Source organism: Littorina saxatilis, linkage group LG2 (genome assembly GCF_037325665.1).
Source record: "Littorina saxatilis isolate snail1 linkage group LG2, US_GU_Lsax_2.0, whole genome shotgun sequence".
Lineage (NCBI taxonomy): Eukaryota > Metazoa > Mollusca > Gastropoda > Littorinimorpha > Littorinidae > Littorina > Littorina saxatilis.
The window spans coordinates 23546053-23567396 of NC_090246.1; the positions used below are offsets into that span (position 1 = coordinate 23546053).

At 41.5% G+C, this 21344-nt stretch overlaps 1 protein-coding gene across 1 annotated transcript in view; it reads right to left on the reverse strand.

Moving 5' to 3' along the window:
• LOC138958533 (chondroitin sulfate N-acetylgalactosaminyltransferase 1-like) overlaps window positions 1–21053 on the reverse strand; it is an 81713-nt gene extending 60660 nt beyond the window's left edge. Inside the window, exons 1-2 of the mRNA XM_070329729.1 lie at window positions 20509–21053; window positions 6547–6695 (exon numbers count right to left, since the gene is read on the reverse strand). The gene's annotated coding sequence lies outside the window, so the exon portion shown is untranslated. The remainder of the gene's footprint in view (window positions 1–6546; window positions 6696–20508) is intronic.
• Between the last annotated feature and the right edge of the window lie 291 nt (window positions 21054–21344).

A 21344-nucleotide genomic window follows, 5' to 3' on the forward strand; every position in this document is an offset into this window, starting at 1 on the left:
ATGGAAGCGAAATATATAGCGTGTGACAAGCTGGGTGTGTTCGTTATCAGTGTCACTGGAGTGTTGCCCACTGTGTCAGCATCGTTCTGTTGTTTACACCGACTGCTCGGTGCTCGTTCAGTCTTCCTGAATTCACGAATACATTTGTTCATCAACCGCGATGCACGTCTTCTTCTTCTTTGTTGATGGGCTGAAACTCCCACGTTCACTCATGATTTTGCACGAGTGGATTTTTACGTGAATGACCGCTTTTACCCCGCCATTCAGGCAGCCATACACGGGCCAATTCCGGGGGAGCATGATGCACGCGATAACTGGTGTAAATCCAGCTACGCCTACGACAATCTCTGATGTTAATCAAACCATATTCGACAGCCTAGAACGCACGACGCGGATAAACCGTAACAGCTCAACGCCAATGAACTCACTGACTTTTCCTCACGTGGCACACTGGCTGGATGTGTTGGACTGTCAGCAATGACGTCTTGTCAGAACAAGTGTTCCAAAGGCTGCAGACACGTCCTTTAGAATATGCAAAGTCAGCGCGACCACTCTACGAAGGATTGTACTTGATGCCTCGATGTCAGGATGCAGTGTATGTAGTATCTACTGGGTGTGGTCTTGTGCTGTCCAAACCACACAGTTACTTCATTTTACTGAGATAGACGAAAGAGGGAGCCAGCTTTGCATTTAAATGCAGAAAATATATCATTATTAAAATAATGAAAAGGTCAAATATATTCAAATAACAAAATCCAAAATAATTATACACAGTTGGATTTCAGACCGCAACGCCTAGAAACTTAATGGATAAGATGGGCGCACGTGCAGCACTGAAATGAATTTGCCGGTTTTTCATGGAAGTATCATCCTCAGCTCGCTCTCTCTCTCTCTCTCTCTCTCTCTCTCTCTCTCTCTCTCTCTCTCTCTCTCTCTCTCTCTCTCTCACGGCAGAGCGATTCATCATCTCAACCAGGGCAACATGGTCCCAAAAATGCCCTCTCTCTGCTCAGAAAACACTGTCCAGACGTGCCATCCCCGTACCTGCTGTCACGTTGATGCAGCGGGTTGTCTAGCAGAAGTCATCCCCGGTGAACGCCTGTGCGAGAGATCACTGATAAGGAGAGACCTGAAGAAATAATGGAACATTGCAAGACTGTTCCAGTGCACTGCTGTATCACAATAATCTGCTGTGTGAGTGACGCCAGAAGAATCAATCAATATCAATATGAGGCTTATATCGCGCGTATTCCGTGGGTACAGTTCTAAGCGCAGGGATTTATTTATTTTTTTATTTTTTATTGTTATTTTATGCAATTTATATCGCGCACATATTCAAGGCGCAGGGATTTATTTATGCATCAAATGAATGGCGGGGTAAAAGCGGTTATTATAGAATCAAGAGATGTCAGAAGGAAAAACGCCGGAACCATCTTTTCTTCTTCTTCTTCTTCTTCTGCGTTCGCTCAACCATCTTTTAGAACTGACAGTACAACAAAGATATGACAATAGAAAATGTTTGTGAAATTGTTCCAGTGTAGCTATCATAACCGCGGCCATCAACTGTGTGTGTGTGTGTGGGGGGGTGTGTGGGGGGGTGTGTGTATGTGTGTGTGTGTGTGTGTGTGTGTGTGCGTGCGTGCGTGCGTGCGTGCATGCATGCGTGCGTGTGTGGGTGTGTTGCTTCTGATAAGACATCTTGATGGAACTTGGGACAAGGCATAAAATGTTTAGACAGCAAAAACAGTTCCCAGGAACAGCAACGCTTTATCGCTGCGATCTGTTACCGGCGTTTGGAATCTAGGTGGTGTCTAGGTGGTGACGAACGTGATGGAAGTGGGGTGATGTATGTGTCAAGTTTTACTGTTACAAGTGGGAGCGAAATTTACGAATCCCTTTTTGACTTTATGTCAGACCGAGCGTTGTTCGCATTTTGGGTTATTTGCCGATTAAAATGTGAATTGAAATCTGAAAGAAAAAAGTAAGAAACTGATGCTTTTAACATGGAAACAACGTATACATTTCTCTGACAGGAAAAAAAAACCCACCACACAATCCTATCTAATACCATGGTTTCCAAACAAACGGGAACGCAGAAATAATTTCTGCAAGATATCCACGATTTTATTCATCATATGGGGCCCGCGATAATCCGATTATACTAACATATGCATCACGATACTAAAATACATAACCTGTCATTACTTAATCCAAGTACAAACCACCAAACAATAGAGACGCATTTGCCGATGCAACGCACAATATTAAATACATAAAATCTTAATTAATTACTTCAAGTACAAAACCACCAAACAACAGAGCCGCATTTGCTAGCATTCAAGTTCCTCGGACAGTTTAGCTTGCAACGCACTAGACAAAAATAAAATCCGTCTGTGTCCATTCCCTCACGTATAGGGGGCCCGGGTAGCTCAGGTGGTAGAGCACTGGACTTGTGATCGAGAGGTCGCTGGTTCGAATCCGGGCCGGGACGGACACGGGTCAACTTTATGTGCAGACCCAGAGACGGTATCCATCTCCCACCCCCGTGTCACCACAATGATCTTGGTCATTCTACCATAAGTACAGATGGCTGATACCACCTAGACACGCAAACATCAAAAAGCCGTGAGGGCGTAAAACTCGAATCGTATAAACCAATTCATGTCCAATATAGGCAATTAAGACCTGACGGACAATAAGCCCCTTAAAGTTTACTTTCCCTCACTATAATGATGCATGACCTATTAAGAGACACCAACAATTGGAGGACACGCCAAGTGTCACTTAACCTATTTGCCCAGTGACTAATTGCCTGAGCATTCTGGACAGTTCCAAGTGGCAAGTACAAGTAAGTTGACGCTACTGTCAAAAGTAGGCCATGACTTCCGTGTTCCTGAAAGTTTCGATGGTGTGCCCCCTCCCCCTCCCCCCTGTATGTATGTATGTATGTATGTCATCCTGAACTCAGGTCAAAAATGAGTTACTTCCCTTCGGGTGTCATGCTATCCCTGACAGGATGCCTTGGTTTTTCTTGTCTGGCGAGGAAATCGATTTTTTTTTTTTTTACATATTTAGATCTTTTCGTAATGTGTTATGGATGTAAGCAGATTCGCGATCGTCGATAATGATTGTTCATGGTGTGTAATTTTTAAATTACAAAGGAATGATATGTAAGACAGTTTCAAGCGAGCTATTTTTCGCGGCTGTATTTACTGTGCAAACAACTCTAAATATGGTAAAAGTGTCACGTGATAATCAACCGTTTGGTTTCGGCGCTCGCTGGAGCAGACGATTCTTTCTGTAACCAGTTGACAGTGATGCAACCATATATTACGGTCTCCTTCTGGCAGCAGTCCCAAAATGTCGACTTGTTTTGACCTTAGAACGATGTCTTATCATAACTGTGAAGAACAGAACGGAGATCATTTTCGTCTCGCGAACACTGCTCGCGAACAAAATATGGGAGATAACTCTGTATTCTTGTTTTGATAGATTCGCGTAGGACTTTAGCGTCTGGTCAGAGAGACAACTGGCGATAGCCGTGGAGCGATGATTATCAGAATGGTATGTATGTATGTATGTATGTATGTATGTATGTATGTATGTATGTATGTATGTATGTATGTATGTATGTATGTATGTATGTATGTATGTATGTATGTATGTATGTATGTATGTATGTATGTATGTATGTATGTATGTATGTATGTGTGTATGTCTGTATACGCACGCACGCACGCACGCACACACGCACTCAATATAAATACACATAACCCAAATCATGGTTCTTATCATCTGAATTCAACCAAACAGTTCTACGGTGTACTGAAACTGCCTTTACTAAAACGTTAAGGTAAATGTAAAATGACAGGATATTAACATAAGCACATGATGTTTATTCTTAATTCCCGGCAGACAATTCCGTTTAACATCTGACAGTTCAGTTTCTCGTTCATAATCGTTTACCCCGCCCCCTCGCCCCCCCCCCCCCCCCCCCCCCCCCCCCCCATTTCCTTCACCATACAAATCCCCCTTTCCTGATCGCCCTCATCATACACATTATTACAAACCACGCACAGAAGCATTCCCACAAAAACCGCGCCAGCAAAACATGCGACAGAGGTTACTTTCTGAAATGGAACTAATTTGCCCGTCAGAACGGAAGGGCTCTTCGTGAGGCATTAAAATGTCAAGCCCTCTTCATCGGCTCGTGTCAAAGCAAGCTAATAATCCCTTCAAAATATTCCATGCTGTCATTCATCTTCTCGATGCAGTATTACTTTGGGGGATGGGGGAGGGAAGGGTGAAAGGGGGGGGGGGGGGGGATTCTGTGTGAGTTTTACTGTCTGTAGGCTGTTTCAACTGCGGACCTTTTCACGATGCGAACCCAAACACAATCATGTAAACCGCCACAGCTTCATCCACACTTTACATGGGTTATTTGCACTTGCAGTGTGTTAGTGTGTGTGTGTGTGTGTGTGTGTGTGTGTGTGTGTGTGTGCCAGTGTGTGTGTGTTTGTGTGTGTGTGTGTGTGTGTTCGTGTGTGTGTGTGTGCCAGTGTGTGTGTGTGTTCGTGTGTGTGTGTGTGTGTGTGTGTGTGTGCCAGTGTGTGTGTGTGTGTGTGTGTGTGTGTGTGTCCCGTGTGTGTGTGTGCCAGTGTGTGTGTGTGTTTGTGTGTGTGTGTGTGTGTGTCAGTGTGTGTGCGTGAGCGTGTGTGTGTTTTTGACCCTTCACTTTAAAATATAAAAATCTTCTGCAACAGTTACATCAATTTTCTTCATGGAACCAAGATCCGAAGGCGCACAACTTCATGTTACCATGTGAAACACTGCAGTAGCAACACGTGAACCGTTCATCTCTGACATTTTACCGCAACCTCCCGCAAGGACTGTCTTAGGCAGCTCACTTCCGGAGAGAGGGTTATTGTGAGAGGGGTACGTACGTACTTCGGTATAGTTTCGAGACTCGCTACCACAAGACGATGTAAGTACGTAGCACTGTCTTGAAGAGAGAACGAGCCTTAGAACATCGTACCGCAACCTTTCTGCCCTAAGAGTACGGAATACATCAAGTACTCCTTCGTCATGTTCAGTGCGGCTTCTTGTCATTCGTGGGGTAAAGTGTTTAGGGGGCAACCACGTTTACCGCTAAATTCAACAGAACGAATAAAATCTCAGTAGTACTACTTTTTCAGATCAGCGAAATGTAGCAGGTCTGTTGGATTATTGGAAGAGCGAATGAAAGAGTTTGCTGCATGATCCTGACATTCTCAAAGCAGACACTCGCGACAACATTTGAATACCTAATAAATGATGATCATTTTCCCCCAGCCTTTGAAAAAGGCGAATAATTGCAGTGGAAACTCCCGCCACAGTTTGGAAGAGGGCAATTCACGTGGAATGTGTTATGGAACGAGGAAGAGAGAGAGAGAAAAAGAGAGAGAGAGAGAGAGAGAGAGAGAGAGAGAGAGAGAGAGAGAGAGAGAGAGAGAGAGAGAGAGAGAGAGAGAGAGGAGAGAGAGAGAGAGGGGGTGGGAGGAGTAGGGCAAGGCAAGAGTTTATTCCTTTAGGCCATTCAGTTGCCCTGAAATGTAGACTTAATATATTATAGCGGCAACATCTCTGGTGTGTATACCTACACCAGTCTCATCAGTCATTCATTCCAAAGCCGAGAGACCCAGACCAACAGACAGAAGGTAAACGTAGTAAAAAGACGCTACCAACATCGAACAATACCATCAAGAATCCAAAGTGTATGCCCAGATGCTCACAACCTATTAAGCAAGCATCTGACTCCTTGCGTTGCTACACTGCTCTGTTAGTAATGAAGCCAATTACCGCAAGTTCTACTTCCAAGGTGCAGATTTCTGTAGATGTTGAGCGGTACCGAACCAGCAGTGCGGCCACCACTAAGTAGCACTTTAGCAGTGAGCACGGCGTGAAAAGCACCATCAGGGGGTCACTATAATGAGGTCGGCCACAGTGCACGGGTTTTGTAGGTTCCAAAACAATTTGTTCGCGACCAACAGAATAATTTCGACTATTTCCTAGCCCCTCGTATGCATCTTCCGAAGTTAATAAAAGAAAAAACAATGTTTAACCCCACAAGATATCCGTCCCCCCCCCCCCCCCCCCGCAAGCCCCACCCCGGCAAAACAAAATATAAGGTAAGTTACAATAGCATCATTTTGTCTTCAGCCTCTTCAACTTCTCAATTCGTGTAGACACACAGCAGTTTGAATTATGTTAGAGGTGGGTATGTCTCTTCACAGAAAAAGAAAGATGATACTAAACATTCGATTATCAACAAAGTAAGTGAGTGTATATAAGTGTATGCAATCATTTAATATTTTCTGGTCTAATTTTAGTCCTTATAAGAACAAACAAACAAGCAAACAAACACAGTTGATTTCTATTACAAACATTCGTGGCATTTCCTACCTTTCTATCATCGGCCACAGGCTGCTCTTCCCAACATACTGGAGAGAACGCCTTCAAGGGTATATATAATTATGTACCGTGAGGTAATAAATCATAAGTACCTACCTACGCTCAGCGAGCACCGGAACAGACAGGTGAGAGGAGGATGCGTGCCGTGGATGGGAGTACTTTGTCCAAACTATCCGCCACAAGACAAATGGGGCATCTTGGTCAGTGGATAACTGCCGTATAACGCCACTGACAGGTAAGCAACGCTGCACAGTGAAATTAAACAGTAAATTGCGCCATTTCATATACAGTATATATTTATGGTTATAACTTCTTTTTTTTCAAACAGTCAAAGTCTGGCCCTTCTCCCGACCAATATCCTCAACCCTACGCACTTCAGTAAAAAAAAAAGTCGTTGCAAAAGAAGCACAAGGCTGAAAGCACAAGCACATCCACGGGCACGCCAGGAGACATTCAGGGTGGGTGTCTAAAAAAAAGTACCCCAAAAGACATTGAAACATCAGTACCAAGAAATGGAAAAACTAAGAGAAGGGACAATGAAATCTGAATGACAACACAGTGGTTCCAACAGGATTGAGCCCCACCACATTCTCAGATAAATCCAGAACATCCCACAGGAAACATTCCCCGATGTAACAATATGGCAATGAGGATGCAGTCTGTCATTGGAAAACGGGGTGGCTACATTGATCACGTGGTGTGAAGAAACAGACGATCTCAAATGAAACCTGTGAACTGGGGACAAAACTGACTACAATATCACGCAAAAACAATGTCAATAAAGTTACTGACTTGTCTGTAGTATTGAAAGAAAATTGGGTTGTGTTTTTTGTTTTAGACACCCTGTATATCGACCCAGAGCGCCTGATGTAAATAAAAACGGACATAGTTCTATTAATTTACAATTTGTCGAATATTACGTATCAAATGGAACCCCACAGTCCCAAACCACCCTCCTCCACCCTCTTCCTACCTTCCACTTTAACTCTATTGTACTTGCAACATCAGTTTCAAAGCGGAGTCGTTAGAAACTCTATTTTTCTTCACAGATACAGTATCGTTGTACAGATCATTGACATGTACTTCAATAATGTTCACTCCATAATGACAGCGTTGTTACCAAACTCAGCGGACAATATGTCCAAATGTCCTGGATACAAAAAGTTCATTTAGAAGACCTCCTACATCATGTCATTGTCAAAACTATCGGACGGTCGACCAGCCGGGTGTCAGAACAAAGGGTCAGGTCAAAAGTATGAGCCAGGGACAGAAGACCGAGGCCGGAGAACAACACCGACTGTAATGATCAAATGGTTCTGTATTAATAAACCCTGCACATAATCTCTCCCTTAAAAACACACTATAAAATATTTATTTAACAATCCAAAAGTGTCGGATGATTCAGATTTTGCAGAGCAAAACTTTTCTGGTACGAAGGCTATCGCGTACATACGGGTAATGGCTGTTCGTTACGCATGCGCATCTCACATTCCCGCAGTGACGGGAAACTGCGGGAAATGGAATCAGTGGAGAATCAAAAAACCTTCGGTCAGGAGTCTGTCAACGGACAAATAGACAATGACTCCCGGTGTAACACGAAATTTTTACTCCACGAAAAATTTACTCCGGAGTAAATATTTCGTACGAAATTCTTACTCCGAGTACACTTTTCGTACGAGAAAAGAACTCCCCAAGGCACGAAAAAATTACTCCCTCCACGAAATTTTTACTCCCCATTTTTTTTACTTCCAGTAAAAATCTCGTGCGCAAAAATGGGATGCGGGCGAAGGGATAATGCCAATAAGTGATCTCGCGCACACGAATGTCGCGCTACCCTCCTTCCACCCCTTCCACCACCAAGACAAACAGGGGACAAGGGAGTAAACATTTCGTACACCTGGCATGGGAAGTTAAATTGCTCGTGTTGGGGTGAAGTAATTTATTCGTTATTTATTCTTCAGGGGAGTAACATTTTTGTACGAAATGTTTACTCGGAACTCACCTGTCTTGGGGAGTAATTTTCTCGTGCAATGGGGGAGTGCTTTTTTCGTAAAGGGAGTAACTTTTTCGTACGAAATGTTTACTTCGGAGTAAAAATCTCGTGGGAGTAATTTTCTTGTGTTACACCGGACAGTTTCAACCCTCATAACTTAAAAAAAAAAACACCCTCCGAGTGATGCTTACCGAATCAGATACTGTGTACTCTGTTTTCTGCAATTCTTGGTTGAATAGACTTTTTCGGCATCTGAGCAGGTCTCGCGAGATCCGCGAGACATGCTCTTTATTATGCTTTGAAAGTTGCGAGAACTACGATCTTCGACCTAAGCAGCCCTCGCGAGATAGCCGACCAACATACTTTGCTATGATTTGAAATTTACGAGAGCTTGAAATACCAATAAGGTATATTCAAGTGGCACACATTCAGTTTTCTTCCTGTCCATACAAAGACGGTGATAATCGACTGAGCTTTTTTTTTATCATCTTCTTTGCTGTCCAGCCGAGTCGTGTCAGAATGGGGCAAGAAACATGAGATGACATCCACCCTGAAGATTTCGCCCCGAGACCTGTCTCTTGCACAGACTGTATGGCGCCACTTTCAGGCAGGAAAACAAGGCCGGTTTTTGTCCAAAGGTCAATGACATTGTGTACGTCTTACCAACCACTAAAAGCAAACATCGCTTAGCAGACACTTTGGGATGACAGTACACCAAGACGTGTGCCATCTTGCCTCTAGTATTTACCCAGGTGAGTAGAACTACTGCAGAAGAACTGACACACATGCGTGGGAGAGACTTTTCTGACGATAAAAAAGAGGTGTGGTTTAAAAAGTTCCAGATTTTGCCACCGTGGGCAGCTACTCCTCGTCTGCAAGGCTACAGAATGGAAATACTAGAAGCATAATATAAACATCACCGCCAGGCCCACAGCATGATCAAGACAAACACGGGCGGATGCTGTAGTTTCTTTGTGCACTGCAAACCTTTGCATTTCTGTGACGGATGAAACGGTTAGTATGCCGAAGAAAAAGACACACAAAAAAGAAAAGCGCAGGGGTACTCAAACGTGCTTTTTTTCTTTTTAGGGATACATATATATTTATACAACTGTGTCTGGATACACTGATTCTTGGCTCTGTATCTGCTTTGGTTGTACAACTATTCGCAAAAAACCCGCAAACCAACATAATTTGTTAGTATTTTAAACGCAGTGAATTTACAAATCTTCGTCCAGATAAGGTAAATCGAGCAAATGTTCTAGGATGGTCTGCCTAAATTGGTTATATTGTAAGTGTTTGGAAGACAACGTTTCTTTTAAAAAGAAAAGGGGGGGGGGAGGCCGCATGGAAGCAGGTATGCTATCATAAATACGACCATAAGAATACTTTTCGTATCACATTCCCAGGGAAAAGTAGCCCTTTGAGAATTAAAGAATGACTTTCGTATATTAGAAATATTAGAAGTGGTAGGATACAAAACAGTAAAAGGCCGAGAAGGCAATTTTAAGGTGGGAAGCAGACACCCTTTTCTCGCCATCTTCGGTACCATACGCAGCAGGTAGTTATGGGCAAACGCATAAACAAGTTTCTTTGAGTTTTAGGGCGTTTTGACCTTTAACCCTGCATTTAATAATGTTGTAGTGAGTATTGATAGGCTACTGAACATTGTATCGAGTGTTTCCCCTAGCACTAGCACTACAATTAGTATTTTTATATTTAGTCAAGTTTTGACTAAATATTTTAACATCGAGGGGGAATCGAAACGAGGGTCGTGGTGTATGTGCGTGCGTGCGTGTGTGTGTGTGTGTGTGTAGAGCGATTCAGACTAAACTACTGGACCGATCTTTATGAAATTTGACATGAGAGTTCCTGGGTATGAAATCCCCGAACGTTTTTTTTCATTTTTTTGATAAATGTCTTTGATGACGTCATATCCGGCTTTTCGTGAAAGTTGAGGCGGCACTGTCACGCCCTCATTTTTCAACCAAATTGGTTCAAATTTTGGTCAAGTAATCTTCGACAAAGCCCGGGGTTCGGTATTGCATTTCAGCTTGGTGGCTTAAAAATTAATTAAAAATCTGAAAATTGTAAAAAAAAAATAAAAATTTATAAAACGATCCAAATTTACGTTTATCTTATTCTCCATCATTTGCTGATTCCAAAAACATATAAATATGTTATATTCGGATTAAAAACAAGCTCTGAAAATTAAATATATAAAAATTATTATCAAAATTAAATTGTCCAAATCAATTTAAAAACACTTTCATCTTATTCCTTGTCGGTTCCTGATTCCAAAAACATATAGATATGATATGTTTGGATTAAAAACACGCTCAGAAAGTTAAAACAAAGAGAGGTACAGAAAAGCGTGCTATCCTTCTTAGCGCAACTACTACCCCGCTCTTCTTGTCAATTTCACTGCCTTTGCCATGAGCGGTGGCCTGACGATGCTACGAGTAAAATGGCATTGCGTTCAGTTTCATTCTGTGAGTTCGACAGCTACTTGACTAAATATTGTATTTTCGCCTTACGCGACTTGTTTGTTCTTGCTTGCATGCGTGCGTGCGACAGTTAGTTTGTCTTTCAGTGTGCAAACGTGCTCACCTAACTACAACAGTACAAAGACGCACTGGGATGTTCTGAACCTACAACCTGACAGTGCAATATTACATCCTTAACCGAGTTGCCACGTGCACCATCACACATGTATGCAAAGCGGAACTGAAGCCAGCGGAGTGTTTTGTGGAGTGGAAAAACCATCACCTTGTCAATGAAATGAACTGAACCGAGTAGAACCGGAAACGACATCCCTCCGGCGCATGTTCTATCGCAAACCATGCATGCCACAGGCACCCGAAGATTGCACCCAGATTTACGAGCTACAGGTGCTTTTAAACTGTTCAGTTCATTTTTTTCGGGAGGCAATGTGGAGGATCATCGCTTATTTTTTTTATTTCAAATATGTTTATTATATAAGCATAGCATAACAGTGCGCCTGGAGTCGCCTTGTGGTGAGATATGTGCGCCTTATAAATTCTCGTATTATTATTATTATTATTATTATTATTATTATTATTATTATTAACAGTAATGTACCGTTAATGATCACAATACGATGCTACAACAAACTATGGACACTTATGTTGGTGCTTGCGATACGTTCAGATCAGTGTTCGATTTGTCGTGCCTCCTTAATCTGAGTTCACTTGATTGACTTTTCATATGCTTTTTCCTGATATGACGTCATCAAAGACATTTATCAAAAAAATGAAAAAAACTTCTGAGGATATCATACCCAGGAACTCTCATGTCAAATTTCATAAAGATCGGTCCAGTAGTTTAGTCTGAATCGCTCTACACACACACACAGACAGACAGACAGACACACACACATACACCACGACCCTCGTCTCGATTCCCCCCTCTATGTTAAAACATTTAGTCAAAACTTGACTAAATGTAAAAACAAACTATCGCAAACAGACACAAACCAGAGGTTATAGATAACAACACTAATCATACAATATTACAAAGTAATGCATTACCTAGTTTTAAAAAGTGGGTGGAGATTTTGATAAAAGGTACTACAAGCTGTTGTAGTACCTGTATAAATCATGGAGGTTGGTTATCGGAGAGTTTTAACGTATTTAGTGGAATTCGACAAGGTTGCCCGTTTTCGCCGTTGGCTTTCGTCTTGGCGGTAGAATTGTTGGCGATTAAGATAAGAAACAGCCCTATAGTTGGAATAATTACACCGAACAATAAAATAAAATAAAACAAATGGCAGATGATACAACCCTGTTTTTAAAAAACCGAGATGATGCTAACATGGCAATGAACATATTGAACCAATTTAGCAAAGTCTCAGGGCTACAATTAAACTTAGATAAAACGAAAGCTTTGAGAATGGGGAGAGAACCAACGGAACCTAATCTGCCTTTCCACGTTGTTAAGGAGATTAAAATTTTAGGGATTACATTTAGTAGTTGTGAAATGGCAAAAGACATCGAGGAAAACGGGAAATTCAAAATGGAGAGTCTTGATGCCATGATTAAACAGTGGAGTAAAAGAGATCTCAGTATACAGGGAAAAATAACAGTTATTAAAACGTTTATGACTTCCCCATTTGTGTATATTATGCAGTCTGTTGGTCTTCCAAAGCAAGTTCTCACACAGCTAAACACGAAACTATACAAATTTGTATGGCAAAAACAATATAGTAATAAAAAAGCTTTTGAAAAGATAAAAAGGAAAATTATGGAGTCTGAATATGAGCATGGTGGATTGAAAATGATCAATATGTTTGATGTAAGGAAAGTGTTTTATTTAAATTGGATTGGATGGTTGCATGAAGCAGGTCGAGAAAATTGGAGTGCAATCCCAAAATGGCACATTCAACAATTAACAGATTTTAATCATTTGGCAAAAATTAATTGCACACAAAAGGAATTACAAGGAATTGAAAAAGTTCAAAATGGTTTTTGGAAAGAGGTATTTCTGACATATCTTGATAATAAGAATAAAGTAGGTTTAGAGGAAGTTGACAGAAATGATGTTGGTAATCAACTGTTATTTAATAATAGACTGATTCAGTTTAAAGGTAAAGTGTTGGATTTTGTAAAATGGCGCCAGAAAGGTTTTAATGTTATAAATGATTTGTTGAATGTTGAAAGAAATCAGTTTCTGTTATGTGAAGATGTACAGATCACTGTGCAGCAAAACCCTGCAATAACCTTTTTTGAATACAACGCTGTGATGAATGCAATTCCAAAACAATGGAAAGATTGGATTGTAGACAACCCAGCACATATAGTTAATGTAGATATGATTGATGATGAATTGAATGTGTTTAAAAGCAAACCCAAGTTAATTAAGTTATATTTAAAGAAAAAACGGAATTATAGCATTGAAAAATCTCATGCAATCGATTTTTGGAAAAGAAAACTAGATTTTGTTTTTGTCGAACAGACGTGGTTGTTGCCACGACAGGTGACAAAAGAAGTGCGCCTGCGTGTGTTGCAATGGAAAATTTGTCACAATTTATATCCCACCAATATTTTATTACATAAAATGAAAGTAAGTCAAACAAAAAACTGTAACGAGTGCCCACATATTTTGGATGTCATGGAACACTTTTTCTATGAGTGTCCCCGAATTAGAAGGTTTTGGACTTATATTGAAAAAATGTTGAACAGTCTGACAGGTCGGGCTTTCTTATTGTCTATTACAGATGTATTATTCGGAATCGAAAAATGTCAGGAATCAGCGTTAATTAACCATGTTTTATTGATAGCAAAAATGTGCATTAGCAAAGTTAAGAAAACTAAATCGCATATTCCATTGGAAATTGTATTTCAACAAGAACTTGCGCTACGAAAGGTTTATCCCCATTGTCCTTAGTTAGATTGTTGTTGAATTAAAAGGTAATTTAATGGAAATGTAACCTGTAATGTAAAAGAAAACAAAATTAAAATTTAATTGAAAAAAAAAACCCAATGAAGAAAGGAAAATTTTGTTTTAAAAAAAAGACGAAAGAGGCAAAAAAGATGGGTTGAAGCAGCCTTGCATGCAACTGAGGTCAAAATAAAAAAATAAAAAATAAAAAAAAAGTAATGCATTACCTATATGGATATATACCCTTGAAGAAAAAATTGAAAACAATATATTATGTCAATATTAAGGGGAAAAGGCCGAGCAGATAGGCGTAAAAACAAAGAAATAATCCAAACATTAGTTTTATTCAATACAGAAACTATGACAAACTGACTGGCAGTATTACTATCCCGTCGCGATATAACCTTGAATGGTTGAAAACGACGTTAAACACCAAATAAAGAAAGAAAGAAAGAAAGTATTACTATGAGGGACCTACAGCAAGTTTTAAACGACACATGCTGACCTGCAGCAAACAGTAAAACAGGCCGCAAATAATACATGAATACAGACAGCAAGTATTACGCGAAGCACTAAACCTTCCCTGACCTACCACAGGCTCAGAATCACCAGCAGACCAATGCAGAACAGGTGCAAAGTGTCAGTTCCCTACTGACACAGCAAGACACCAACCGAATCTAGCTTTCATACAGCTGTCACAAACTGGGTGTAGTGCACGTGAACAAGCAGCGCTGACCTACAAATTCTACAGGCTCTCAGCATGCAGTCCAACAACAAAGCACAGGTGCTGCATCTGCTATCACTTGCTTCTGATAGAACACAGCCTGACATATGAACTGATGAAAGTTTTTCTAAGGAGGATCGAAACGAAAATCACACTGATCTGAAGCAAATAATTTTATATGAAGTCTTATATCGCGCGCGTATCTCCAGACTCGGACTCAAGGCGCAGGGATCTATTTATGCCGTGTGAGATGTAATTTTTTACACAATACATCACGCATTCACATCGACCAGCAGATCGCAGCCATTTCGGCGCATATCCTACTTTTCACGGCCTATTATTCCAAGTCACACGGGTATTTTGGTGGACATTTTTATCAATGCCTATACAATTTTGCCAGGAAAGACCCTTTTGTCAATCGTGGGATCTTTAACGTGCACACCCCAATGTAGTGTACATAAGTGTCTGAAAAGTCCCACGGATGGCAAAAGAAGAGGTGCTTCAGCTGCTTCCAATAGATCCTTGTGATAGGAAACAGCTTGGTAAATGAACTAATGCGCGTTTGATAGGGATACGCGCCTGAAGCGTACAGGCATGCTGATCTGAAGACTCTACAGAGAACAATGTTCGAACAAATGCTCAGCTGATAGCCCTTATATATCTGATTGATTTAATTGTGTTGAGGACTATAGTCCACTGAAACAAAACTCACACTGATCTGAACTGAGATTCTGCAGAGAACAATGTTCGAACAGATGCTTAGCTGATATCTCTTGTATCTGACAGCTTGATATACGAGTGTGCCGGGGACTATACTGTACTGAAGCCAAACCCCACTGACACCGATCTGAAGACTCTACAGAGATCGCAGTTAGAACAGATGCTTAGCCTAGTATCACTTTTCGTATGACGCAGCATGATACATACAAGAACTGATGCGAGTATGTCTAAGCATACACTAAAGAAAAGGCCACAGACTCGACAGAAGAACATCTATGAACAGATGCATCGCCACTCGGGATCAGCACTTAGCTACAGTATCTTTGGTATCATGGTATCAGTTTCTTCTGACACATCACGACAGCATGCACGTGTCTTTAGACTTTTAGGTCAGAAAACAATATGGTGTATGCACCGATGTTATAGTATGCGATGTCTCAGATCAAGGATGACGCAAGGTGTGTGTCAGTGTCGCAGATCAAAGATGGAATGTTGCATGCACTGTTGCACAGGCATGGGAATTGTCCGCGAAATCGCGGATTTCCGCGAAAAGAAAATTACGTTTCAGCGAAAATAAAAAATTGTCCGCGGCAAAAAAAAGGTAAATTAAATTATATGTATACTATTGTCTCTCTATCCATTATTTGCTTACACGAGAACTATCAAAATATTGGTCTAAAATGCTAAAATTCGTTTTCATGCGTGGTCCCGCCAATTGGGCTCTGCCCCTGTACCCCGCCGGGGCCTGGGCGGTCCCTGGACCTCGGCCTATTTTCAGAGTTTTTACTTTTTTGGAATTCCCATGTCTAAAAATCCGCGGTCGTAGTTTGTCGCAAAATCCGCTGGCCGTGAGAGAGAGAGAGAGAGAGAGAGAGAGAGGTGGTGACTTCTTGCGCATCGGTCAATTTTCGCAACGTGTCAACCAAAGCCTCTACAGAAGAGAAACATCTCTGGCAAAGATCTTCGCGTAGCAGTAGAATACCTTTGCCTCTAACCTACAAAAGAAGTACCAGAAAAAGATGTCAGCACGCATGCACAGGTCAAAGCGCTTTGCAGAACGGCACACGCTGACACGGGGAGGCATCCTGTGACAGATGCCAGACGTGCCTGCACGCGCATTGTCAGGAACTGGCGCAAAATGCCGAAGACGCTGTCTGATCGAAAACAACAGGATGACCTCAAGGAACGTTGTTCGCGTGCTTTGGGTGTCTGCTTCTCAATCTTTTCTTTCTTTCCAGGGGGAGTCAGAAACAGTCTTCTTTATGGACTTGATCGTCTCAGGAAGTTCCACAAGTCAAGTTCGACTCCACAGAAAAAAAGAAATTAAATTAAACCCCAAAGCTATATCAGAATATTGTTTTCAAGCTTTAATTTTTCACATTTTACATCACACATTTTCACGTCAGACTACCGCCAAATTCTTGAAATATCGAAATATTTGTTTATTTTAAAAGACATCTCTTTTTCAGCGTTGAAATGAATATGAAATTTAAACAAAAATGACCTAAAACAATAGGACTGCATCTCAGTCAATGACTGTTAGTTTGGAACTCCCTTCTCCTCCGCGTTAACGATTGACTTTGATCCGGCTGTTTCTCGTTTGGTATTCGGTAAACAGACACTCACCAACATGAAACTACATTTAGCCTATTTGGGGTTGTCACTGTTCAGTCTCCGTGTGTTAGGACTGTGCTTGTTAACTTGGCAAGGAGTATTTTGTAAACAGTTACTCAAGAACATGAAACTGTTCCACCTTTCAGTTAGTCTCCATGCCTTGAGTTTGTCTGTTTGTTTGTTTGACCAGAAGGAATTGACCAGTATTCGGTAAACACTGAGACACTGAAGAACGTGAAACTGTTTTGGTTTTCACCGTTCAGAGTCTCAAAGATTGTGTTCGGCTTTTGTGTGTTTGTAAACTCGACAAGAGGATTTATATTCGGTAAACATGGAGAAACTGACCAAAATGAAACTGTTTCTAACAGTTCTCAGGGTATATGGAGTAAAGGATAACTAAAGGGGTGTTAAAGTTGTTATGTTCTCTCGATTGCCAATTACGATAATTATAATCTATATACCTTCCTTTTCAGGAGCAGTAAAACGTTGTACATGAACTTGTTTTGTATGTATGTACTGATTGTATGGAGCTTGCCATGTGAACTGAGCAAGGAAACAAACTTGCATCGGTATAGAATAGCAATATCAGCTGAACACTGAGACGATACAAAACAAGAAGAGCAAACGCTCGATCGAGTCACTTTCGCAGTTCTGAATATTATATGAGGCATCAGATGGACAGGAAGAAATTGCTATTCACAACACAATGAGTCACGTTCACATAAAATTTGAGCCCGGTCACTTTTATAGTTTCCGAGAAAAGCCCAACGTTAAGTTGTGTGTTGCCGAACAGAAAAGGCTAGTTATCTCCCTTGTTTTTCTGATAACGTTCGTAAAAGGCTACAGATGTAAATACTTTGATGTAAAGAATAATCCTACAAAGTTTCAATCACATCCGATGAACTTTGTCAAAGATATAAAATGTCTAATTTTTTCTTTGACGCTGACCTGTGACCTTGAAAAAGGTCAAAGGTCAACGAAACCATCGTTAAAGTGTAGAGGTCATTGGAGGTCACGACTAAACAAAATATGAGCCCGATCGCTTTGATAGTTTCCGAGAAAAGTCCAACGTTAAGGTGGTGTCTACGGACGGCCGGCCGGACGGCCGGCCGGCCGGCCGGACAGACTAACACTGACCGATTACATAGAGTCACTTTTTCTCAAGTGACTCAATAACCAACCAACCAACCACCCAACCAATCTCTCTCTCTCTCTCTCTCTCTCTGGCCCTCCCCTTTTCTTCTTCTTCCTCGATTTTTCTCGGGCCCTCAACACTGGGTCAGCTGTGTGTTAGTCAACAATGGAGTGACCAGGTGGATGACCAGCGGTCAACAACACTACACTACACTCCCCCCTTGTTCTGACCGGCCTCGCTGTAAACATTCTGTACGTGCCGGCCTCTGATTGACAAGCTGACCCGACACGAAACAAATTGTGGCCTGGACGTTTCAACAAGAAGTTTTCACTGAAGTCAGTGTATAACAGGTAACGATACGCTGAGGTCATACTCATAGCTCTCCTTTCTGAACTATTGTGTCCACTCACACAGACGGACAGACAGAACGTTATCCCAACAAACACACACACACACACACACACACACACACACACACACGCGTGCGCGCATTCCAAATTGCTGTGCTTACGACTTCAGGTGTGTGTGTGTAGTTTGGGGTGGGGGGGGGGGGGGGTTCTGAAAGAATTCACATTAATTTTGTACGAAAAATTTTAACAACAACAAAAACACCCTGATTAATTTGTTCCCTGATTCAAATGCTTTCCCATCTCCGCGCGTGGCCTTTTTTCTGCATCAAGTTTCGTACTGTCCCTTATACCAACTGATCACAAAGCTTATTGCCATCTGCACCACTGATTTTTCCGAGTGTTTCCTAGTGTAGGATGCTCTCTTCACAGTCATGTTACAGACTGGATACATCTGTGGTATAAAGGAACATGTATATCCCTACCGCACAGAAAAGAAAACCCGTCTTTCATCATAAACATCGTTGCCGAGAGATGAGTTTTTCCTATCTCTCTTCGTCATCGATTCCAGTGCGAAGTTACAGGCAATACGGTTTTCAGTTCCCTGTCAATGTGTGTGTGCTTTCTTCAGTGCAAGAAGTCAGCTACATTCAGCATAACATTACAGTTACAGTCTGTAAAATGTATAAGTTCGCTTCCACCCAAAAGACGACCCAAAAGCATTCGGTTCCGCTGCGGGAAACTTGGGAAGGCCTTGCATTAGGAACATTGAAGAGGAATAATAGTATTACTCATGATCTGAGAAGGATCCTGCGTGTATTGTCTCAGAACAAAATTGAGAGAGAGAGAGAGAGAGAGAGAGAGAGAGAGAGAGAGAGGAGAGAGAGAGAGAGACAGAAACAGAGAGAGACAGAGAGACAGAGGAGAGAGAGACGGAGAGAGAAGCAACTGAGAATATTGCTTTTTTACATCCAGCCCTCGCCCTAATATAGGGTCAACAAGAACAGAAAACAATATAATCAAAGAACTATCACATCAAACTTAATACATTATAACTGTACAGCTACAAATGTAAAAATAAATTGTCATACTGCATTTTAAGTACAATTTCCAATGATAAAAAGTGTCAATTTTTAACATAACTTAATTTAGATCTGCATATTATTATAATTTTGTTTAACATGCACATACATTTTAAATGAATTGATGAACCATTCAGCACATGTTTAGTTGCATTATGTGCGACATATAATTTTTTTTAAAGCTGTCTGTGTTTGTTTTATGCTTAAGAAAAAATAGGCAGTGAGTTCCATAGGACCGCACCTGAATAAAGAAGGCTTGATTTGAAAAGGTCAATACGTGGAGTCGGTGTTATGATTTTTAGTCTGTTATAGTTCAAAATAAAATTATCACGTAATGTCTCCGGTGCATATCCTGACATCATTTTATGCATTATAACACCTTTATCTCTTCTGTGTGAGAGAGAGAGAGAGAGAGAGAGAGAGAGAGAGAGAGAGAGAGAGAGAGAGAAGAGAGAGAAGATAGATAGAGAGAAGAGAGAGAGGGAGAGAGGGAGAGAGAGATAGAGAGAGAGAAAGAGAGAGAGAAAGAAAGAGAGAAAGAAAGAGAGAGAGAGAGAGAGAGAGAGAGAGAGAGAGAGAGAGAGAGAGAGAGAGAGAGAGAGAGAGAGAGAGAGAGAGAGAGAGAGAGAGAGAGAGAGAGAGAAATGTGTCTAGCCGTTTTTGATGTTGTGACTTCTTGCACATCGAAATAAATCACAACTTTAGCTGTTCAACTAATTAGGAATGGGAACGTTATGTGGCTGCTATACACACATAGTTTCTCTCTGATTCCCACGCAGCATATAGATCTACACACTGAAACATAAATGCATGAATGAATTTAGGCACTATCTTTAGTTAAGTCAACACAGACAGGGAGTTGAAGGACAACAAAAATCACCTTTACAGTTTACTGCAAATCCGATAAGATAAATATAAACCGAACCAACGATCGCTGTCATGTATCGTGCTAATGGTCTAAAACTGCGTTAGTTATACGGTCTTTGATGAAGCACCATCATTTTAAACATAGAGAACGACAACAACAACAAAATCACACTTACCGGCAAACCCCAGTCTGACGACTCAGGCTCCGAACCGAATGCAGATCCTGACAGCTTGGCTCAAAACACACACAGCACGTGTCAACAACGACGCGCTGAAGCCGACTGCACAGCAAGCTGTAAACACACTCTCACACCGACTGACACACACGCCCACCACCTCTGATAAACTCTGTCTCCCGTTCCCACCACCACGTTGTTCTGATTTCGTGTTCGGGATCCGATGATGGTAGCAGCGAGCCAGCAACTGAATCTCGTAGACTTATTTTTCTCATGTAAGGCGCCGTGACCCCAGCTGCTATGTTTCCGATCAGTTCAAAACTCCCTCTGGGAAGAACAGTGGATAACTGTTTTGTAGTGTCTGTTCCCGAGTTCAGGGAGACAAGAGTGGGAGAGATGGGAGAGGGAGAGAAAGAGAGATCATGGATCGGGCAGCCAAAGATGTGATGCAAACACACAGCGCAGCTGAGCATCACTGAATGCACATGTGTGCGAGTGTGTGCTCTCCTGCCAACTTCCTCAAACATCCCGTGTTGTTGCCGCAACTTTCCTTCTCCCGTTTTGCGGCCTCAGCCACCTGCACGGTGCCAGAGAGTGGAACTGATGATTATATCTTAGCGTAGCAGTAGAACATCTTTGGTCGCTGGAAGGAATTTTTCCAGTAGCCTTTTTGAACTTGTATGAATTGACATATCTGGAGTGATGGTACACTGCCGCTGTCTTTTTGACGGAGACTGACTTTAAAGAACAAGTATATCAAGGTTCAAGGAAACGAAGCCGGTTCTTCCAAGTGTGATTTGGAAAAGTGATGAAAAAAAATTAAGAGTGTAAAACAT